Raw genomic sequence first — 24,984 nt, 5'->3', positions numbered from 1 at the left:
CTCCTTTTGTCCATTTTAATTGATGGTATTCCTCTGCAGCAAGCCTTACAGGAGAAATCGAAACACAGCTGCTACATCGTAAGTCCACAAGTGAAATAAGCAGTGTTCAGTGGATAACAAGAAGGCTCCCAGAATAGCTCCTCAAAAAATCTGCCTTCTTCCTTTACTACCAAGAATCCTAACCTGTAGGCTCAAAGATGATTCAAACATTGAGGGCAGTGGTACTTGGGATTTAAAGGCACGCTGGTGCAGAAAGGAGCCCATAGCATGCTGTTGACAATTTGACCAGGTGAGTCAACAATAGCAAAGAAGGCCTAGAATATGAGCTTTGAAATCCGAGTGCAAAGTCACCCCTACGAGAATATACCTGATTTATTTTGTTTGATTATATTGACACTTTTGCTATTTGTCATCATTTCAGCATGCATGCACTTAGATTTGTTAGTCCCACTGTCCTGTAACATCTCCCAATCCAGAACACATTAATGCTCAGTAGACTGTGGCTGTCCAGTTTGGTGTCACCTTTAAGGGGCTCGTCTCTCCACGTAGGCCAGGCAAGACTTCACTGCACATTTACAGAACAAGGACCTTCTGTCTCAGATGCCTGACTCACCAGCTCCACTGCCCTGCATTCCGTTCTCTCACTCTCTTGGCTTCCAGTGTTGTTGCCAGTGGTTTGGGTCCTCACCCTACTCGTTCACCTCAGTGCTTAATATAGCCATGTTTGGCTTTTGAATTTGCTTTTCCTCTCATCTACATTTTCATCTCTCCACCGTGGCTTGAAGTAATCACAATTTTGGGATAACAAAGCCATTCTATGCTTGGCTTTGGTAAGTCCCTAGAATTTACCAAGTCACAGCCAGGTGCGGTGGCTCACGCCTATAATCCCAGCACTTTGGGAGGCCAAGGCGGGCAGATCATAAGGTCAGGAGTTCAAGACCAGCCTGGCCAACATGTGAAACCCCGTCTCTACTAAAAATACAAAAATTAGCTGGGCGTGGTGGCGGGTGCCTGTAATCCCAGCTACTCGGGAGCCTGAGGGAGGAGAATTGCTTGAACCCAGGATGCGGAGGTTGCAGCTAGCTGAGATCGTGCCACTGCACTCCAGCCTGAGCAACAGAGTGAGACTCCTTCTCAAAAAAAAAAAAAAGGATTTACCGAGTCACTTCCTGCCCTTTGTTATGGACTCACCACCAATCTGTCCCAGCAAGGCCCAAATACTGTTTAAGGAGTGATGGTAGTGAGTAGCATTTTAAAAAGTTTATTCAGGGAGGTTGAAATAAAGAGGTTGGACATGTAAATGGGGAATGAAACAATGGGTAAACTCACCTGTTCAGATTATTCAGCTATTCAGAAAAAGAATACATGCCTTAAGTCCTCCAAAGGAATACAATTTGATGGCATTAATATGTTGCTTTATTAAAATGTCCTGTATTCATTTGGCATATATATTCCATTTGCCTATTAAACTCTTAGCTTCTCAAGGGCAGAGATTGAACCTTCTCTTCTTTCCTCTGCTGAATAGACACTCAATTTTAATTTTAATTTTTCAATTTTACAAAAATTGAAATAGTGTCTCACTCTGTCACCCAGGTTGGAGTGCAGTGGCACCATCATAGCTCACTGCAGCCTTGACCTCCTGGGCTAAAGTGATGCTTCTGTCCTAGCTCCCTGAGTAGCTAGGACTACAGTTGAGATCACCACACCCAGCTAATTTTTAAAAAAATTTTATGGAGACGGGGTCTCACTATGTTGCCTAGGCTGGTCTTGAACTCCTCACCTCAAGTGATCCTCCTGCCTCAGTCTCCCAAAGTGCTGGGATGACAAGCGTGAGCCACCATGCCTGGCCTACAGTCCATGTTTTGAAGTGACAGATTCATTAAACCAAGGCCTATATGTCTGAAGTGTGAGTTGTTGATTTGGGTATAGATGTCACAACCCATGTAGAGGGCAATTCCTGTGGATTGTAAACATGGTAAATCATACTGTGTGGCATTGTTTCCCCTACCTCCCCACTCAACCTCAAAACATGGACATTTTTATTCAGGTGAAATTCCATTAAAGTAAATTTGACTTTATCAAGATAACCAATATTGGGGTCTTCAGTCAGTAAAACTGATGTCCGTGTATGTTGTACCCGTGTGTATGTGTTTATGCATGGTAGTGTGGTGGCACAAGGCTGGGGAAAAATTAGTGACAATTATCAAAAGAAGACAACATTTAGCTTTTATTGGGGGTCTGAGGAAGCAGGGTGGGGGGATTGTCATTGCCCGACCACTTACCTTTTCCCTCTTGCATTACTTAGTGAGTGGCTTTGGTAGGTGGAGACCTTAACAATACATTTTCCTCTCTAGCATACTGTTTTCACTGTCTGTACTCTAGTTCAGGTCTTCATCAATCTCAGACCTGGATTATTGTTAATAGCCTACTCATTTATTTTCCTATCTCTAGTTCCTCTTCTAATCCATCCAAAACACCCTTGTAAGATTAATCTCCCCAGAGTACAGGGCTGATTGTGTCAACTGTTTTGTCATAAATGTCCAGTCACTTTCATTTATTTAAATTCCCCATTTTTCCTTTGTTCAGCACCATCCACAGTCTTGCTCTAACCGAGGTTTCCTACTCATCTCCCAGTAGTATCTTCCTGTACATTCTCTTTCTGCTCAGTGGGGAGCTCACTGCTCCCCAATACCCTCGATGCTTCTGCCCTTAGGCTGTTCCAAAGCTGACTGCCCTTCCCTGCAATGTCAGGCATCTGAATCACTCGCATCTTCCAAGGCCCAGCTTAAAAACTACCATGTCCAAGGATCTTCCCTGAACAGCCCTCTGGAAGTGTTATCTGCCACCTCTGTTTTGCTGCAGTATATTGTAGTTTTATATTTCTCTACTCTTTTTTTCATTCTTATTTATATACCTGAACTGAGTGGTTAAGTGCTGTGGGCTAGATGGCCTAGATTTTAATCCCAGATTTGGTCATTTACATGATCTTATTTATTAGCCTTTTTAAGTCTTGGGTTATTCATTGTTAAATTGATAATAATTATAACTACCTCATACTTTCTTTGGTGAAGATTAAATGAAATAATGAATATAGTACACTTACCCCAATTCTATTTTAATTTTTAATTTTTTTTTTTGAGATAGAGTCTCGCTCTGTACCCCAGGCTGGAGCGCAGTGGTGCGATCTCGGCTCACTGCAACCTTTGCCTCCTGGGTTCAAGTGATTCTCCTGCCTCAGCCTCCTGAGTAGCTGGGACTACAGGTGCACGCCACCACACCTGGCTAATTTTTGTATTTTTAGTAGAGACAGGGTTTCACCATGTTGGCCAGGATGGTCTCGATCTCCTGACCTTGTGATTCACCCACCGTGGACTCCCAAAGTGCTGGGATTACAGACGTGAGCCACTGCGCCCAGCCTAATTAATTAATTTTTTTAAGAGGCAGGGTCTAGCTCTGTCAGCCAGGCTGGAGTGCAGTGGTGCATTCACAGCCCAGTGTGGCATCAAAATCTGGGGTTGAAGCGATTTTCCTGCCTCAGCCTCCCAAGTGTCTAAGACTACAGGTATGTGCCACCTCTTATGGCTAATTTTTATTTGATTTTTTTTTGTAGAAATGGGGTCTTGTTATATTGCCCAGGCTAGTCTCAAACTCCTGGGCTCAAGCAATCCTCCCGCCTGGGCCTCCCAAAGTGCTGAGATGACAGGTATCACCCATCACAACCAGCCTTAACTCAGTTCTGAACACACAGTAAATGGTTGAAAGTTATAAGTTATTGAGTTTGTTCTATTGTTATGTTTTAGTGTCCTTTCTGGACTCTAAGTTTATTGAGTGTTAAATCTGTCTCGATGGCAGGGGTCAGCAAACTTTTTCTGTAAAAGACAAGATAGTCAGTATTTTAGGTTTTGCTGGCAAAATATCTCTGTCATATATTCTTTACTCTGTCTGTCCCCTTTCTAAACAATCTTTTAAAATGTAAATTCATCCCCAGCTCACAAGCTGTAGAAAAACAGGCCACATACTAGCTGTGGTTTGCCAACCCCTGCTCTATATAGTCCATAGTGCCTGGATCAGTGCTTTTCATGTAGACGTTAACTGAGAAATGTTGTCTGGTTAATTCAACAAGTGATTGCATGATTGAACCCTGTAGAAGTGACAGTGTTTTTATTATCTTTTGCAAATGACTCCCTTTGCTCCTTTTCGCCTTGCACCATTCTAAGTCCTGAATATTTCCAGTGAGTCTGATTCTATGAACAAACTGGCTGAAGCCCCTGAAGCATGGGGCTGGGGGTGAGTTGTCCCTTCTACACAATGCTTCCTCTCCGGGTTGTCTGTTTCTGTTCCAATCTAGCCAGGGAGTTGTATGCTGAGTCAGGGAGCATAAATTATTCTGGGACAAAAAGTGGTGCGACTATTAGAACAATATTAAATACTGTATTATTGCATTTAGATGGCAGCTCTTTATGTTTCTCCATGAATGTGTAAAATCCTTGCTCACACCCTGATTTTAATTGATGTCTGACAAATCCAGACTTACTGTGGCAAAAAAAATGACAATGTTAATATTAGAATAACTTTTCTCTTTGCTAACTGGATTTACATATCAACTCCTGGGATAGCATACATTATTTTTTTCTTTGTGCCTTGATTTAATCACAACAGCAACAATTACCTCTATTAGGCCTCTTTCTATAGATATATAGGAATATGGATGAGGATGAATGGCTTACTCTGAGAATTATTATTACTAAAAATCTAAGCATTGGCTTTGCTTCCCTTACAAAGTCTACATTAGGAAATAATTAGTATTACATAGTAAATTTGAAGCACAGACTTATATGTATCTTTACACTTATTTTAAAATACTTCTTTTATCTTTTCACAATAACTGTGAGGCTGATTATTATTCTTATATTAGGTGAAATCTGTAACTTCACATGTTGGCTCACCAGAGCAATATTAAGAGAGATAATTAATCATCAGCAATATCCACACAAATTGCATTCCTTAAAGCAAACCAATTGCATACTTTGAAGGTAAGTGAAATGATTCTTCACGGAGAAGTACCAAAATGTCCACTATGTGGTGCTGCTGTACCTGAATTACACAAAAGAGGGTAAAACAGTACACTGTACCCTGAATTACACAAAAGAAGGTAAAGAAGTACACTGTACCCTTAATTACACAAAAGAGGGTAAAGAAGCACAAAGTAATAATAATTTCACCCACAAATTCATTATCATCATTGTTCAAGCAATTGTTATTGGGAAGACAAAGAAGAAAATATGTGATACTGAAATTATTACTATATGATGTAAAAGAAGCTTTTTTTTTCAACTTTGTTTCATATATGGAGAGAAAATTATCTTAGGAGAGAAGCTAATAAGTCAATGTGGGTGTTAATATTTTGGAAGAACAATCAGAAAGAATACATAAACAGAAATTTTAGGGCATGCAAAAATTATAAATAAAGTCTGTGTGCATCTATATATACATACACACACACACATACACATAGAGAGAGAGACTTTAGCCAATGCTATATTTTAACAATGTTGAAAAACTTTTGGCTAAGATAACAATTATTAGTCTGGGAATTTCATAAAAATTTTTTAGCAATCAGAATTTTACCAAACATTTTTCAGTATTTTTTCTGTAGCAATCAGAATTCTGTAGCAAGCCAAGTCATAAAAGAAAAAGAAAACCTTAATTTTGATTTCGACTCAAAATTCAAGCCCTATTTATTTTACTTTCAGGCCTATGGAGTAGCAATAGTTGCCAAAATACTAAACATACGCTGTAAATTTTATGGACCATGCTTTCATTTACTTTTTAGGATTGAGATGTTGGAAGCTTTAGAATGTTGATTATGATGATACCCAGGACTCAAGTTTAAGAAGGAAAGGAAGCAATAAGATCATGCCTGCTATTAGTATAGTCATCACAGTTATTGTGTAAAGGTGATGTGAAACAATGCAGAATATTTATGTTTTAACAGTTTCCATTTTATGCGACCTGTGGGGAATGAGAGTTATCCAAACTATATAGACTGTGCCCCTCTTCCCTCCGAAGCAGCGAAGCCCGCGATGAGAACATTACTGCTGCTCTGGTACTTCCCTCTTATGGAACAAATTTGCAAAGTCTGTGGCAGTGATTCATAGTTCAGGAAAGACACACCTTTCAGAAGCAAAGACGAAGAAAGAAGGATGTTATATGTTTAGTCTTTGCTATTTTTACTCTCTGGTTTTCAGTTAAATTGTGACTTACAATTATTTGGTTATGGTGACCCATTAATTCACCAAACAGAAGCTCTATTTGAGTCAAAGAATCCTGTTTTCAAGCTTAAAATAAAATGAATCTATATGTTCTTATACTTTCCCTGTAATATGTTCTGTCATTTTACTAATGCTGAAAGTCTATCCAATAGACCTGGACTCATCACAAATAAAAATTTAGAGTTTCACAGAAATGGGTAAAGAGCAATTAGTATTTTCATTAAAAACTAACAAATATAAAGATCAAATTAGGGTTTTTTTTTCTTGGCCCTTGTTTATAATATGCACTAAAAATTACTATTGTACTTAGGAAGTATTTTTAATATTGAAGTTGACCTAAATTGTACTGAAATACTTGAACCTTCTGGTTGGGTCATATGGTAGGGACTGGGTGCCACATAAAAATGCCTTTTATGTATTAATTGTGCCTATATTTCTTTAGCATCTGCCTCTCTCATTGGACTACAGACACCACAAAGACTGTTTTATGTCAACAGTGTCTATATAAATAGGTGCTTAAAATTTTTTGTAGAATCAACTGGCAAATGAATAAATGATGATAAACATTGCTGAATTAAATAAATGAAATATAAGCCAGGGCCAAATTCAACCTTAGTAAACAAATTTGTGAACTGTGAGCCATCCAGACTATTCCTAAGACTGAGTGTAGAAGTCCACTGGTAGGAGACTTCTACCAGTTTACATTTAAGATCTTAAGGAACTTACCACCTTGGTTGTTTCCTAAACTTTCTAGATCCTTAACTTCTACTGCAGAATACAATTTTTAGCTTGCTTTCTTTTCTTTCTTTCTTTCTTTTCTTTCTTTCTTTCTTTCTTTCTTTCTTTCTTTCTTTCTTTCTTTCTTTCCTTCCTTCCTTCCTTCTTTCCTTCCTTCTTTCCCTCCTTCCTTCTCTTTCTTTCTTCCTTCTCTTTCTTTCTTTCTTTCTTTCTTTCTTTCTTTCTTTCTTTCTTTCTTTCTTTCTTTCTTTCTTTCCTCTCTCTCTCTCCTTCCTTCCTTCTTTCTTTCTTTTTTTTTCTGGAGTCTCATTCTGTCACCCAGGCTGGAGTGCAGTGGTGAGATCTTGGCTCATTGCAATCTCCGCCTCCCGGGTTCAAGCAATTCTCCTGCCTCAGCCCCCTGAGTAGCTGGGATTACAGGCGTGTGCCACCATGCCTGGCTAATTTTTGTATTTTTAGTAGAGATGGAGTTTTGCCATGTTGGCCAGGCTGGTCTCAAACTCCTGACCTCAAGTGATTCGCCCGTCTCGGCCCCCCAGAGTGTTGGGATTACAGGTGTGAGCCACCGCGCCTGGCCAGCACCTTGTTTCCTGACTCTGCTGTTTCATGACAATAAACCCAACATTCAGATAACCAATAGCTGCATAATACTTTCCAATTTCATCTGTGATCTCTAGTCTCACTAGATATGCCAGGTCCATGTCAATAAGCATTATTGTCCCCCAGGCTGTAGTGCAGTGGCATGATCACAGCTCACTGCAGCCTTGACTGCTGGGGCTCAAGCGATCCTCCGCTTCAACCTCTTGAGAAGCTAGGACCACAGCACATGCCACCACACCCAGCTAGTTTTTTTAAAAAAAATATTTGTAGAGACAAGGTTTTGCTGTCTTGCTCAGGCTGTTGTCGAACTCCTGGCCTCAAGTGATCCTCCTGCCTTGGCCTCCCAAAGTGCTGGGATTACAGGCGTGAACCACGGGGCCCAACTTTGTGTTTGGTTCTGTGCTAGTATTCTACATACACCATGATGTTTTATTCCTTTATGCCTTTATTAATGGTGATTTCACCACCTTGAATACTTTTTCCTTCCTTCTTTACTTGTGTAACTGCTATACATTCTTTAAGGCTTATCTCGGGCATTACTAGCTCCATAAATACTTTCTTGAGGCACAAAGCTGGAGTCCCATCAGCTGCTAAACATAGCTCTATTGGAGAACTTAGTATATTTTGTTTTGGTACACATAAACATTACCTGTTTATACATACATGTTTTCCATTAGATATGAGTTCCTCAAAGTAAAGCAATCAGAAGCACATTAAAGAGAAATACCTCCTATTTCCATTACCAAATATACAAACCTACTTGTTTCAGTATCCAAATACTCTGCCTTACTTCCAAGAGAAATGGATGGACAGCCATTGATTCAGCTAAGGCCGATTCATCTGTTTGGGCACTTCCCTTGCACTTGATTTACAGTTTGTCTAGGTATAGAATTCTACTTTGGAAATAGTTTTCTTTCAGGAGTTTGAAGCCATTGCTTCATTGTCTTCTTGCTTCCGGTGTTGCTAAGAAATCTAAATCATTCCTATCATTCCTTCTTTGTTTATAAAAAGAACTCTGTGTTATAGAAAATTTAAAATATGTTCAAAGAGAATTATATGATGAATATATAATATAATGAATTCCCATGTACCCATCACTCCACAATTGTCAATGTATAGCCGATTGCATTGCCTCTACAGCACATCCCCCACTTCTGACCTTTTAATTATTTTATTTTATTTGTTTATTTACTTCCTTTTTTGAGGCAGGGTCTGGCTCTGTCACTCAGGCTGGAGTGTAGCGGTGCGATCATGGTTCACTGCAGCTTTGAACTCCTGGCCTCAAGGAATCCTCCCACCTCAGACTCCTGAGTAGTTGGGATTATAGGTGTGCACCACCATGCCTGGCTAATTTTCTGTAGAGATGGGGTTTTGCCATGTGGCCCAGGCTGGTCTCAAACTCCTGGGCTAAAGCAATCCGCCCACCTCGGCCTCTGAAAGTGTTGGAATTACAGGTGTGAGCCACCACGCATGGCCAACTTTCAATTATTTTAAATCAAAATCCAGAATTACTCTGTTTTATTGTAAATATTCAGTATTTTTCTCTAAAAGAGATAAAGGATCATATTTCCAATCCTTTGCATGTAATTAGTTTTATTCTCTCTGAGAGTTTAGGAAATTACTTTTCTTCTTAGAGTTCTGAAATTTTATGATATGTCCATTGTGCCTGTTTTTCTGTGGGCCTTTTCTATCTGTAATCTCATGTTCTTTGCTTCCAAGAAATGTTCTTGAATTGTTTCATTGATGATTTCTTTGCCCCATTACTCAGATGTTGGACCTCTTAGAATGGTACTCTAACTTTCTTTCCTTTCTGTTTTTCATCACTTTGATTTTTGGTTCCACTTTTCTGACAGATTTTCTCAACTTTCTCTTCCTACCCACCTATCACAGTTTCCATTTCTGCTATTATATTTTAATGTCTTAGAGTACTTTTCTAATTTTCTGCATGTTTCTTTTTTGTGGTATCTTGTTTTTGTTTCATGGATGCAATATATTCTCTCTTTTCCTTTTTGATAACATATATTTTTGAAGCTTCTCTGTCCTCCAAAGTTGCCTTTTTTTCTTTGCTTATTTTGGGTTCGATCTTCTTGATAGAGGCTTTCTTCATTGAGCGTCTAATTCCTTTGCTCTCTGCTCATGATCAGTAAAGTGTGAGACTAAAAAACTGATGGGCACACTGAGCCTGTGGGAAAGACTTAACTTTGATCTTCACTGAAGTGGAATCTGGGTGGGCCATTTGTAGAGGAACCTCTGCAGTTAGTATCTAGGTCTTGCTCTTAAGCAGGTCAGATTCTGCAGAAAAGAGTTTTTCTCTTTCCTTTCTGGAGGATAAAGCTCTGGCTGCCAGCATTCTGGGAGTCAGATCGGGGAAGAAGACTAGGGTGGTCTGCATTTAGCACTAGATGTGCGATCACCAGATACCTACTTTCAAGACATCCCTCCTCTGTTTCCTCTAGGTGGGGGTCAGGGATTTGGGAATCTAACTGCTTCTCAAACAACTTTACCCACATCTCCTTATTTAGAAACCTGTTTTTACACTCAGTTTTAGATTTTTCCAGTGTTGCCAGTTTCTGATCGTTTTGAAGACTATGGTGCAAATTATGTTGGTTTTGAACTTTCCTTGCTGCCAGCTAGGGATGTGGGTTTCTCAGGAGTGTTAAATCAGTTATCACACATTGGTTAGCTTGCCAACTTCCAAAATTTTGTTGCTGCTGCATCCTTTACTATTTTCCTTACACTAGTAGGTTTAGGTATAAAACAAAACTCATTTATTATTCTTCCGTGGGGTTTTAGGAGGGAGAAAAATAGGTGTGTATGTTCACATCATCTTAACCTGAAAGAGTCCCTCCTTTTCCCCTTTTTTAAACCTTAAAATCCCACAATCATTGTTTAATATAAAAGTGAACCCTGTTTCTCATGGAGGGCTTATTGGTAAGATTTCTGGTGGCCAACACAGCCACCGGGGCCTCTGAACTTCTTGGATTTGCAGTGAGGGGAGTCAGCTGGCAGTAGGGGCTGGTTGTACTGGGTGAGGATGTCTTCAGTCTCCTTCTTGGAAGCCTCATCCATGTTTTTCTGGCTCTCGAGATCAACTGGCAGATTTTGTAAATCTAGGCCATTTGACCCATGGGCATACCAGTGAATTGGTCTTTGTCCAGAAGCAGAACAGATTCTGCTACTGTTGCAGTTTGCTTGGCTCAGTCATTTCCAGAGCCATCCATTCACCTTGTTGAAAGTGTTGGCCTGTTTGTGGTGCACCAAGACCCACATAGACTGCAGAGGGCCCTTGGACAGCAGGGCTGCTGGTGAGGACAAAAGTGCCTACTGTGCAGCTCTGCAACCAGAAAAGGAACGGTCCCTTTTTGAAAATAACCTTCTTCCCTTGAATTCTGGGATTCCACACTTGCCTGTTTTTTTTTTTTTTCTTACCTCGCTGGCCACTCAATCAAAAATAACTATTTGAGAAATATTTTTTGGAGTGTTTTCTAGAAGCTAGGAGCCATTTAAAATAAAGGCAAAACAATAGTGATCAAAACAGACAAGTTTCTCTCTCATGGGCCATATATTTTCCCTTCTCTTTACTGGGTTCTTATTGTTTTTCTGGCCTCTAAGTTATGTTGGGCCCCAAGGTATGGTCCCTATGCCTTTCCTTTTCTTCCTAAGTGATTTCCTTCAGTTCATGGCTTAAAAACATCTATAAGATGATAACTCCAAATTTACATATTTACAACTCAGATCACTTTCCTGAATTCTAATCTCATATACCTCATTGTCTACTCAACATAATCACTTGTTGTGTGTAGTGGCCTGACTGGTGGTGCCAAAGAAGATATTCTACTTTCTAATCCCCAGATCCTATGACTGCTAACTTATTTGAGAAAAAAAAAAGGGGGGGGTCTTTGCATATTTAGTTAAAGATGTTGAGATTAGATTATCCTGGATTATCCAGATGGAGACCAAACCCAGTGACAGGTATCCTTATAAGAGACATACAGAGGAAAAGACAGACACAGGAGAAAAGTCACTGTGGCCGGGCACAGTGGCTCATGCCTGTAATCCCAGCACTTTGGGAGGCTGAGGCAGGCGGATCACCTGAGGTTGGGAGTTTGAGACCAGTCTGACCAACATGGAGAAACCCCGTCTCTACTAAAAATACAAAATTAGCCGGGTATGGTGGCACATGCCTGTAATCCCAGCTACTAGGGAGGCTGAGGCAGGAGAATCACTTGAACCCAGGAGGCGGAGGTTGCGGTGAGCCGAGATGGTGCCATTGCACTCCAGCCTGGGCAACAAGAGCAAAACTCCGTCTCAAAAGAAAAGAAGAGAGAAGAAAAGTCGTTGTGAATGTGGAGGCAAAGATTGGAGTGACGTGGCTACAAGCCAAAGAATGCCAGGGAATGGTAATAGCCACCAGATGCTTTATTTGAAATGAAGATTGGCAATAATCTAAATGCCTGTCCATAGGACATTGGTTAAATAATTATAGCTCAGCCATTAAATGGAGTGCTGTGAATTGGTTAAAAATTAAAAAAGAACAAGAAAGTTCTGTATATGTAAGAATGAAATCATTTCATTTTAAGTGGAAAAAGCAAGGTGCAGAATAGTATGCTACCATATAGATTTTACAAGTCTACAAATGCATATTTGCAATTATAAACATAGACGCTTTGTAAGTATACACAAGAAACTGGTAACGATGCTTGACTTTGGTGGGAGGTGGGAGGGTTTGAGGAAAGGTTTGAGAATAAATCTTTTCCCTGCTGCTGAAGTTTTAGCTCACACACTTATTTGCTCTGTTTTATGTTTCTCTCCACACCACCTCCCCACTTCCTCTGACTCTTCTGCTCCTTCTCTCCTCCCCCTCCCTCCCTCTTTCTCTTCTCCTCCTCCTCCTCCTCATTCTTCTTTTCCCCAGCATTTTAAAAAGAAGTTTATTTTAAATTCAACATTTCTGGGTGTTTTTCAGGAGGAAGAATTTAAGGTTACATAGTTCATAATATTTAGAGATATTGAAGTCCTTATTATTTTTTAAACATATTTCTGCAAGTGGAAGCTGGGTAAAAAGGTCTGAACTTGTTAAAAAAAATTGTGGAAGCATATTGCCAAATTGGTCCTTAGAAGATTATACCAATTTGCATTCTCACCTGCAGTTAATGGAAATGCCCCCTTCCTTGAACTCTCATTGGCATTTGTGCTATCATTTTTTAAAATGCCAATTTGATGGGCCAAATTCATATCTCATTATTTTAATTTGCACTTTTAAATTATAATGAGTTGAATGTTTTTTCAAAGTTATATTGGTCATCTGATTTCTCTTTTTATCTTTTTTTAAAAATAAAAATTTACACAAGAAAAGCATTGATCACATTCTCACCATATGTGATTGAAACCACAGAGGAAATACACAAATATATGATAACATGTGGTGTTAGGTAAGGAATCTAATTTTTTTTTTACAGAATTAACAAAATTTTAAACCAGTTATTTATTAAAAATCTACCCTTTCTCTATTGATTAAAAAAGCACTTCACTAATTCTAAATCTGTATGTATTTTGGATGTGTCACTGGATTTGGAATCTTTTTCATTGATCTCTCTGTCCAGTATCACGCCAGAATTAAGTTGTCTACATATTTTGCCCAATAGTTTAAATTCTTCTATTTATTCTTTTGTTACATAGTTTTGGAGTTGGAATTTTGAATGGAATTATATTACATTTGTAAATGAAATTTGGGAGATTTGAAATTTTAAAACATCAATTATTTTCATCTGAGAACAAGGTATTTTGCTCCATTTATTTAGAACGTCTTTTAGATAATCCAATAAAATTTGTATTTTTCTTTGTGTCAGCACTGCATATTTCTTGTTAAGTTTACTCCAAAATATTTGGAATTTATAGCCCCTTCCCCAATGGTTAGGTTACTTTATTGTGTTCTTTGTGTCATATTATATGACTCAGTATCACTGTAGCTCCTGGCAGTACCCCTGCTGTCAGAATAGTTGATGTGAGCTTTGAATACCAAAGGTCTGGTGGATATTATTTATTCTTCTTGTGCTTGAATATGGCCACTTCTTATTCTTTTTACTCTTTTTGTTATGGCTTGTGGAGAGTTTACAGTGACCTACCGCTGGACCAAGAACCAGAATCTGTAGTAGCCTTCCTCATTTACATTTACAACAGTTAACAGGTTGGCTGCCAATTTTTATAGTGCCATCCCACAGTGTGGAGAGTACAGCACTTGTGCTTGTGATCTCTGCTTGCATATCTAATTTCAGGCACTTCTTTTCTCACAGGACTTGTCCCCACTCAGGGCCCCCTGAAGAACCCTAGAAAAAAGTTAATTGCTTGCTTCCATTTGAACCCAGAGGCTTGCTACTGTATTTGTTAAATATCTACCTGATATTATAGGACATATAAAGAGCCTGATCCTGAATCAGACAATTTCAAAAACAAAGAGAAAAACAATAGCCTTTTTCTATTGAAGCTCTTTATGCCATAAGTGGGGAGTTGATTTTGTTTGAAGGTAAAATAAAATCTTATTAAAAGGTTGTTTTCCATTTTTTTCTTTTTTATTGTGGTAAAATACATATAAAATTGACCATCTTAGCCATTTTTATGTGTATAATTCAATAGTGTTAAGTATATATACATTGTTATGCAACTAATCTCCAGAATTTTTCATCTTGTAAAACACAACTCTGCCCATTAAACAATAACTTTCTATTCCCCATCCCCTGACAACTACCATTCTCTTTTCTATCTATGAGTTTGACTATTGTAGGTAACTTTTTATAAGTGAAGTTATACAGTATTTGTCTTTTTATGACTGGCTTATTTAATTTAGCAGAATGTTCTCAAGTTTCATCCGTGTCGTAGCATGCATCAGAATTTCCTTCCTTTTTTTTTTTCTTTTTTGCTGGGGTGCTGTGGTGTGATCTTGGCTCACTGCAACATCCACCTCCCAGGTTCAAGTGATTCTCCTGCCTCAGCCTCCCAGGTAGTTGGGATTACAGGCATGTGCCACTATACCCAGCTAATTTTTGTGTTTTTAGTAGAGATGGGGTTTCACCATGTTGGACAGGCTGGTCTTGAACTCCTGACCTCAAGTGATCCATCCACTTCAGCCTTTCAAAGTGCTAGGATTACAGGCATGAGCCACTGTGCCTGGCCAAGAGAAATCTCACCATTTCTGTGGGGTTTTGTTGTTTGTTTTTTAGAGATAGGATCTCACTATGTTGACCAGGCTGGTCTTGAACTCCTGGCCTTAAGCGATCCTCCCATCTCGGCCTCCCAAAGTGCTGGGATTACATGCATGAGCCACCCCACCCAGCCTCCTTCCTTTTTAGGACTGAACAATATTTCATCTTATGTGTATAACACATACATTCTTTTTTTAATCTGTTTAACTGTTGATAAACATTGGGTTGTTTCCACCTTTGGCTATTGTGAATAATGCTGCTATGAATATAGGTGTACAAATATTTCTTCAAGACCCTGTTTTCAAATACTTTCTAAGTGTTTTACTAGATTTATCTTATTTGATCCTTACAACAACTTTATAATCAAAGTACTCTTAAGATTCCAGTTTTATTGATGTGGAAACTGAAGCATATAGAGGGTAAGTTATTGTGATTCTAGAACTCCTGTGTTTAACACCACTCTATACTGTTTTCCAACAGAAAATCTAGGTATCTTGCACCAAGAAGTGGAAAATAAAGAAGAGAAATGAGAAGCATGTTTGTATTGGCTGTCTATAAAATAAGAGGTAGGCATTAACTTTTATCATTCACTATATTCAAAGAATAATACAGTAAAAATTATATTCAGGCTATATCTCTTCTGACAGAATGAATTCCAGCAGACCCCAGACTTTTTGGCACCAGGGACCAGTTTCGTGGAAGACAAACTGTGTAAGGCATGGTTTCAGGATGAAACTGTTCCGCCTCAGATCATCAGGCATTAGTTAGATTCTCATAAGGAGCTTGCAGCATAGATCCTCGCATGTGCAAGTTCACAATAGGGTCCACGCTCCTGTGAGAATCTGATGCAGCCACTGATCTGACAGGAGGCGGAGCTCAGGCCATCATACTGTCCTGCCCGCTGCTTACCTCCTGCTGCGCGGCCTGGTTCCTAACAGGTCATGGACTAGTACCCGTCAGTGGCTCAGGGGTTGGGGACCATTGAATTATAAATTTGAGAGCTCTCCTGATAATTCAGGAAAACAACTTGCTTTTGAGTTACCTTTCAAAATAAATTTTATTCAGATGATTGCTTTGATATAAATAATCTAGTAAGGCTGTTTTGTATTTCCAAAATTAAACTCTCAATTTCCTGTTTGTGTAAACACAGCCATAATGAAATAGATAAGATGCAAATTAAAAAGGAAAGAGAATGACTGGTCTGTGAAAACCTCATGAAACAGAACTTCTTGTTTAAACTGTTACTACCTACAATTATTGCTTTTAAGGTATTTCTTATATATTAAAATATCCTGTATAATCATTTGAAATATTATTTTAGGAAGGAAAAATGAGTTTGAACAATAGACTCTTCATTGTTAAATAGCCCCTGTGGGAGATACGGAGAGCCTGGTGATGACTGTCACCCCATGGCGTGCGTTCCTGTACTATTGATTCGACTGTGTCTTAACTTGCACATATTCCACATATGCTTTTGCAGCACAAATTCCAAAATCTCATGAGAAATGTAAAAATGTGTGCTGGGGACTGTTTCTTAATGGGTTGTCTATAAAGTAAGCGTGTGTGTTGCATATATCTTGATATTTTTTCTTTTTCATTTTTTTCAACTTAGCTGCACATTAAAATCATCCATCTTCGTTGGTCTCAAAACACGGCTGTATTTTCAGGATCAGGAAATAAATATGTTTTTGTTTCCTGCCCCCAAAATAAATTATTTGAGTTGTTTTTCTAGGCTGAATTGTATTTCACTTCCTTTTAGATTTCTTTTACCACCAGACATTTTTTCAGTTAGTGTAAAATTTATGCCCAGTAAACACATTTCTTTCGAAAATGTCAAGTCCTTTCTAAAAACAGACACTATTTAATACTTCTTCCACAAAATTATCCTCAAGATAGATGGAGAATGTTTTACCAAGTCTGATTAGTTTTGGTTGTACAAAGATATATGTAGTCGTGGATAAATAAAGAACATATTTGAGGCAATTTAAAAATCGTCCCAACTTAAAAATAAGTAAAAGAAAACCTTGCTACTGAGAAAAATACAGAGATTAGAGGTGACATTTTTATAATTGTTACTCTACTCTGATCATATTTATATGATGGGGTTTTAGGGTGACAGTACTGGAATCTCATCACAGGGATGTCGATGACAATATCTTAAGTTTAATACATTGCTTTTGGTTATGTGACAGGAACTCAACTCAAATTTGTTGAGATATGAAAGTGATTTTATTTACTCACTGAATCCATGAAAAGGTTGAACAGGCAAAGCTGCGGCTTGGGCCTCAAGAAAAATTGGAACCAGGTCTTCAATTGCTGTCAGCACCTTTGTCTCTGTTTCTTTCTCTGCAAATTTACTCCATCCCTGTCACTGTAGACCAGATTCCTCCATGTGGCAGGAAGCATGGCCCACTGACAACTGCCCGAGTCCTCCACTGTTAACCACTGTACCAGACACTGCTGCTGCCCTAAACATGTGCCTTCGGCCCATCTCTGAGGTCACTTGTTGTTGGAGAATTGTTCATCTATGGGTCCCAGGCCTTCTACCTCAAGCACCTACATCTTTCTGCCTGAGGACGTTCTCTGGCTAGGGGCTGGGGGAAATGGGCTGGGATGGTAGGACAAAAGTGCCAGGTGGTTAATAGGCCCAGGAGTAACCCTCAGCCACAGATGATGGGAATGTGTGCATAAATACGTTTCCTTATACTGCAGGGAGTGCATTGTGAGTTTTGTTCTATAGGCCTCTTACAGGGTGCCCAGCAGGACTGAACATCTTTTCTTATTGCTTTCTCCTTTCCCTTTCTCACTTCCACACCCTCTTACCATGCTTCCTGGGATCAGCTCCCAAATAAACTGATGGAATCCAAATCCTTGTTTCAGAGTGAGATTTTGAGATAATCCAGACAAGGACAACCACCAAGGAAAAACAGGTTTGGGTTTCCTTTGTGACCCAGTGTAAAATCGTGGAGAAATTGTTAGATTGGCTCATCTTAGGTCGAGTGTTTACCCACAGGCCAAGCAGCTGTAGCCATGTCTTGTAAGGACATGGCATTCACATGGCTAGAACAGGGAATAAAATATTCTGAGTCAGAGATAAAGGGAGAAAGAAAAGGAGCAGGTTAAAAACACAGGAGGGGCCGGGCACGGTGGCTCACGCATGTAATCCCAGCACTTTGGGAGGCCGAGGCGGGTGGATCACGGGGTCAGGAGATCAAGACCATCCTGGCTAACAGGGTGAAGCCCCGTCTCTACTAAAAACACAAAAAATTAGCCGGGCGTGGTGACGGGCGCCTGTAGTCCCAGCTACTCGGGAGGCTGAGGCAGGAGAATGGCGTGAACCCCGCAGGCGGAGCTTGCAGTGAGCCAAGATCGTGCCACTGCACTTCAGCCCGGGCGACAGAGCGAGACTCCATCTCAAAAAAATAAACAAAAACAAAAACAAAAAAACACACACAGGAGGATATTATTCACAGAAGATAGGATATATTGGGATGGTGAATTGGTTGGGCATATAGGACAATAGATATTTACCCATAAAGTATTTAATAGAGTGGTTTATAAAAAGTTTGTTCTGATTCAAAGTTTTTTGATAATTTTATTTTAAATTAATTTCAAACTTCATAAAAAGCTGCAAGAATAGTCAAGGAACTCTAATATGCCTATTGCCCAGATTTACCAACAACTTATGTTTTGCTTCATTTGTTTTTATAATTAGCTCTCTCTGTAAATGTATATATACATCTACACACACATATATAGATACAAATAACTCTATATATACAAATATATATTCATGTGTATTTTTTCCTGAACCATTTCAGAGAATGTTATTTTATTTTACTTTATTTTAAGAGACAGGATCTCACTGTGCTGCTCAGGCTGGTCTTGAACTCCCAGCCTCAAGCAGTCTTCCTGCCTGTACCCCACTTGTATCTAGGAAGAAACGAACTTGCTTTTGATTTTACAGGCTCATAGGCAGAAGGGACTTGCTTGTCTTAGATGAGACGTTGGACGGTGGACATTTGAGTTAATGCTGAAATAAGTTAAGACCTTGGGAGACTGTTGGGAAGGCATGATTGGTTTTGCAACGTGAGGACATGAGATTTGGGAGGGGCCAGGGATAGAATGATATGGTTTGGCTGTGCCCCCACCCAAATCTCATCTTGAATTGTAACTCCCAAATCTCATCTTGAATTGTAACTCCCATAATTCCGTCATGTTGTGGGAGGGACCCAATGGGAGATAATCAAATCATGGGAGGGGTTCTCTCATACTGTTCTTGTGGTAGTGAATAAGTCTCACAAGATCTGATGGTTTTATACGGAGAAACCCCTTTTGCTTGGTTCTCATTCTATTTGTTTGCCTGCTGCCATATATGTAAGATGTGACTTGCCCGTCCTTGCCTTCCGCCATGATTGTAAGGCCTCCCCAGCCATGTGGAACTGTAAGTCTACCTTATATTATGTCTAGCTCTGAGTAGACTAAAACATAAAAGAGAATGTTCATTGATTTAAGCTAGACAATACAGTATCATTGGATGGTGGATGTAATCAAAGTGTCAGTGATGAATTTTTCAAATCATCCTTTTTTAAAAAACAATACTGTTCAAAGGTGGTCTGTAACCAAAACTTCTATACAGCATGTGGATACGTTGAATATATCATAGATATTTATAGCTAGGTGGAACTAGAGATTATTTAGTGCATTGTACAGAACAAAAACTTTAGATGTACTGAACTTAGGAAATTTGACTGTGGTAGTCCACAGAAAGTCAAGAGTAGATCCCACATCCTCCTGATATCCTGATCCCTTGCCCAGTGTGCTCTTTCAGTTCTGCCCCAAGTCATCAAAACTATGCTACCCACTGAAGCTGTCATCTAGATTCCTATTTGTGATTTGGTGATAATGCAATTTTCAATGTAGTTGATTAATCTCATTATCAAATGAAGATTTACCTGGAAAGTTTTTACTTTAAGGGCTACTACCTAACAAATGATACTAAAAATTAAGCAGCTCTTCTGTACCTCAAAACATTCTGCCAATAGAAAGCCCTCCATATCTCAATGAACAACTGTTTTAATACCTTCATTTCTGATGTTTAGATTCTTATAATTTAGTTATTGTTTTTAATTAGAAGAAAAGGAGTCTCCACTCATTATATTAATTTAAGAGCAATGCACTTCAAAGGAATGCAGATCCATTCCTCTCAGTTGTGACAAAACAAGGGAGAGCAGAGCTCTCTCTTTAACAGGAAGATGTGGCTGAAAGGTCTTCTGGTGTAGTGGGAAGCACAAGTGCTTTAGAGTCAGTCAAATGGAGTTTCAAATTCCATGTTAGTCAATATTTGCAGTATGGCTTGGGCACCTTAAGCAACCATTCTGAACTTCAGGTTCCTTATTTGCGTAATAGGAGTAATAATATCAATTATTTAATTCTCTCTGCTGCTGTAAGCACTTACCCTTCTAGATGACAGAAAATGTATTTTAAAGTCTCTGATGTGGTGTCAATGCTCAATGGGCTATTTTAGCAATAATTTTCAACTGGGCAATTGTCCAAGACCTGTGCTATGAGTAGATAGTCAGAAGCATCATTATAGGGTGAGGAAGCTGATCCTATCAGCTGGTGCTAAAAATCACTCAAGACTGTTATAAACAGTCCATACAGTTAGTTACCTTTTAAATTTGCTTTGCTCCAGGTTTGGGACTAGCAGTTAGCAAGTGTTCCCCTCTTCTCCCTTACTTCTGTGACTGGTTAGTTGCATTAAAAAAAACCCAAAAACCAAAACAAAAAACAAAAACCAAAACTTTCTTCACTCTTTAAAGTTGCCCTAGATTTTTTACTTTCATAGGTTTCACCAGCATAAGAATGCTTTGGGTTAGGGGGTCCTTACAGCAGGACTTGTTCTGCACTCCCCTTGGGTGGCCAATGCTGTGATTATGTACCCCTTTCCTTTCTTAATTGAAAATGTGACTTAAGTGTCACCTGTATGTTAGTGAAACTAGACATGTTAAAGAGGCTTCTTGAAATGTAAAATGATCTTTATGCTTTTTGCTTTTGTATTAGTTTTCTCATCTCTAAAGCAAATTAATAAAATAAATTTCACAGTGTTTCATAAAAACATTTCTTCCTGGGTTAGAGTCAGTAATGTCAAGTTAGGCATGAATTACAAAGTTCTGAAGATGGGACCTATAATGAAAACTGCAACTCAACCATGTAAACACAGCTTTGAACATGTGAAGCTATGATACAGATTCAGTCACTGCCTGAATAGATTTCTCTACTTTCAAGTCCCGTGGAATTGTTCTTCTCTATCCTTCTTTTCCTGTCTAAACAGAACATTTACCAATTGTATCAGCAGTTATCAGTATGAATCAGCTGCTTTTGAGCCTGATAATTTTCTTGGAAAAATGTTTTAATAGCAATTTGCCCAGCACATGACAATCATAGAACTGCTAATTTGGGAGGAACAGGGAAGGTCACCAGTCCAACCTCCCAGTTGCAGTAGTCATTCGCTATTCAGTTTCTGAGAGATGGCTAACTAGGCTCTAGATCATTCAAAATGATAAAATAAGTCATTCTAAGGAAAAAGGTAAGTTTCTGTATTTTGGGCTTTACAGTCCTTTCTACCTCATTTTAATCATCATTTTCCAGAAACAGAAAATATAAAACGAAAGCAAACTGGACGCTGTATTATAAACATGCACATGGGCATGCACACCCTCACAGATGCTTAAAATATTAATTAAAAGTCTGGTGGTGAGACTGCTGAGCCTGATAATGAGGACTGGACATTTTACAAACAGCAGTCGTGTGCTAGATGCAATGGCGTCTCACAGCCAGGTGTGATTTGTGTGCTCTAGCAGGGAGCTCTCAATCATAAGCCACACAGTGGTTCAGTCTCCTGGTATCTTTATTTCAGAAAGAGCCAGCAGGTGACAGGAAAGCTGTAACAGCTGAAAATAGAACCAGATATGATAGAAAGTAGAAGTAGATTTTTTGTGGCATATTGTAAGCTTTATTTCTTGGTAGTCTTATATAGTAGGAAATTTTGTTTTCTGCCTGTCTTTTTTATCTGTCCCTTGGGGAGACACTTTGATGATCAGTCCTGGTCTCATATTGAGCCTTCCAGCCAAAGACTACTGCTCATGTTGGGCTGCAGTTCCTGCTAGTGCCTCATTTCACACACGGATTGGTGTGTGAGGTGGAGGAATGACCCCGGAGAGCCGGGAGAGAACAGCTGTCTGCCACATAGCAAACAGGGACGGCTGCGATCAAGGCCAAGCTGAAACACATGGCGGGCTGCAAGGCTTTCAGAGCTGCTGAAAATTGAATCCTTCCTTCTAGCTCCTGACCCTATCAAATCACAATGCAGGAGTTATTCTTAAGAAATTAGAGTTCCTAATTTTTATTTTACTCCACACATTTGCTTCTGATTTTACCCATGGTAACCAAAAGAAGACCTAAAAAGCAAAGAGATTAATGTTTTGAGAGGTTGAGAGCAAACGTCTCTACTGAAACCTCACTTGTGCTAACCAATAGGCACTCACAGAGTTCAGTTCTGTTTTCCACAGCTTGAGTCTCTCAGTGCCAACCTTTTGAATGAATGCTGTTACGCTATCTATTACTAACCATTGAGCCTACCTTATGGTTACTGTTTATTATATACCAGTGGGTCATAAAAATGAAAGATTAAGGTCACTATATGTTTATTTGCCATTGGAGATGACTTTAAAAAAACAAATTCAGTGGCTGCAGCAATGAAATGTTTAGTCATTCCTGAGCACTGATGTGGCCAGAGCAGCCTGTTTACCAGGTTTTAGACACTGACTACTTTCAGGACTCAAGAAATTCTAGCAATTAATGCTTGTTTAGGGTTGTTCCACCTACTTAGCCGGGCGATTCTACCCATCAGCCACGGTTTATTGACAATCCTTTATGTGCCAGGCACTCTACTAGGTACTTTGGAGAATTACAAAAGAAGAAGGCACACATTAAATTGTAAACTCCTCAAGAGGAATTCAACCAGAGAAACATAAATAAATAGATACCTGTAAATGTGAGTGACAAAATAAAAATCAGTCCTATTCCCTTGAGTGTACTCGGTGCCTTTAGTAATAGATGTGTTACTCCCATGCCATGGGCACTAGGAACAGATACTTTTAGGGGTTCAGGAAATAAAAATCTTGTGTTTTTTCTCTCTTGTCCCCAGAATGGTAACTGTAATGCCACAGTTTCACAGTTCGTAATTAGTAAAGTATGCAACACAGTTTTGACTGAAAAACAGCAATGTTCTCAAGTATCAGAAATGATACTTGAATTTGGTCAGTCCCAATTATGTAGTGAACATGCTCTTTTTTGGAACTAAATGGCCAGGATAGCATGTGTGGGATTCTGAGGATAGACTTTGTGATGCCACGGATCTAAACTAGGCTTGTCAATTTAGTTAATTCACTTAAGAAACACTGATTGAATGCCAACTACCTGCCCAATTCTGTTTTAGATTTGCAGGATTTAAAAATGAATAACAGAGAGGACTTTTTCTCAATGAGTTCATAGTATGGGTGTATATGAGTGAAGGGGAGAAGCTTGGGTGGAGTGCAAGTAAGCAGAAAATTGTATTACCTTATGGCAATTGCTATAGTGATTTTTATTTTCTACTTTGATTTTGTAGTGGGGTTCAGAAGGTTGGCAGCTGGCTTTTGGATTAACACCTCTAGTAAAGTAAAGGAAAATCTACAGGTACTTAAAAATCAAATCAAAATTATTGACAGGCTCAGGGAAAATGCCAGCTTCAGCCCTGAGTGGCTACAGTCCCTCTTTAATAAATTCCAGTCTTCTTTATGGAATTGGTTAACCCCTTTATTAAGACCTCTCTTGCTTATTTGTCTTCTTGTATCGATATTTGGACCCTGTATACACAATACTATACCTCAAATTGTTTCTTCTCGCCTAGAAGCAAACTCCAAATGGTGCTGTAAACTAACTACACATGGACATGCCATTCTTTGGAGGACCCTTAGATCCACCCTAGGAGGAGCCCTAGCTGCTGTTCCCCATTTGATGCCCCTTTTCAGCAGGAAGTAGCCAGAAGGAGTCATTGCCCAAAACCCCCTAACAGCAGTTAGCGTGGCATCTCCACATGGGGGAATGTTGTAGGAGTTATTAAGAAATTATTTTAGGCAGATAGACAGGAAAAGGGGTCCTTGGGAAGTTTTCTTTTTTTTTTTTTTGTTTTTTCTTTTTTGTTTTGAGATGGAGTTTCCCTCTTGTTGCCCAGGCTGGTGTGCAATGGCACGATCTTGGCTCACCACAACCCCTGCCTCCCAGGTTCAAGCGATTCTCTTGCCTCAGAGGTAAGAGAATCTCTTGCCTCAGCCTCCCGAGTAGCTACCTGGGATTACAGGCATGCACCACACCTGGCTAATTTTGTATTTTTAGTAAAGACGGGGGTTTCTCCATGTTGGTCAGGCTGGTCTTGAACTCCCGACTTCAGGTGATCCGCCTGCCTCAGCCTCCCAAAGTGCTGGGATTACAGGCGTGAGCCACCGTGCCCAGCCCTAAGTTTTCCTTTTTTTAAATCATCTCCGCAAAAGTTTCTTGTAAAGCCCTGGCTCTAGAGCCAGGCCGGCAACCTTTGATATGCAAACGCCAGCCATTAGAAACTGGGTCCACCCAAACATGGCGATTCCAGTGGCCTTCTTGCCCTTTCCCCACATGTTTCTGGCAATATGGCCGCCCCCACGTATCCCCACGTATGTAGAACGTCATAGTGCCCCGCATTTGTATATTAAAAGGCTAGGGCAGGAGGGCCAGCTTTTTCGCGGGCTATGTGAATGACATGCCTAGTCAAACCAATCCCATGGACCCTATGCAAATCAGACACCGCCTCCTGCAGCCTCTGTATGTACACCTAGCTGGTATCTGTGGCAGGTGGGGTTCCCTCTCTCGGCTTTGGAGCCCCCCTCCCTCTGTCTCTGTACAGGGGAGCTTCTTCCTTCTCCCTTCCTTCTTGCCCCTTCTTGCCTGTTAAATTCGCCTCTCGTTAAATTAAAAAAAAAAAAAAAAGAGGTTGGCAGCTGTGCTGCCACTAACATTTCTGGGGGTTGCAGGGGGAGGATTTTGAGAGATGGTTCTGTTGCTGTGTGTAAGTGTTGTGGGTCAGAGACTTAAGGAAC

General features: G+C 39.6%; 1 long non-coding RNA gene across 1 annotated transcript in view; it reads left to right on the top strand.

Annotated features, from left to right (window-relative positions):
• The window catches only part of LOC101147809 (uncharacterized), a 38,451-nt gene extending 21,987 nt beyond the window's left edge, over positions 1–16,464 (top strand). Inside the window, exons 6-7 of the long non-coding RNA XR_010133459.1 lie at positions 15,290–15,375; positions 15,457–16,464. This is a non-coding gene — a long non-coding RNA (uncharacterized lncRNA). The remainder of the gene's footprint in view (positions 1–15,289; positions 15,376–15,456) is intronic.
• Positions 16,465–24,984: the final 8,520 nt, after the last annotated feature.

Source organism: Gorilla gorilla, chromosome 3, assembly GCF_029281585.2.
Source record: "Gorilla gorilla gorilla isolate KB3781 chromosome 3, NHGRI_mGorGor1-v2.1_pri, whole genome shotgun sequence".
Lineage (NCBI taxonomy): Eukaryota > Metazoa > Chordata > Mammalia > Primates > Hominidae > Gorilla > Gorilla gorilla.
Note: the sequence above shows the minus strand (reverse complement) of the source record. Positions and strands in the feature narration are given on the sequence as shown.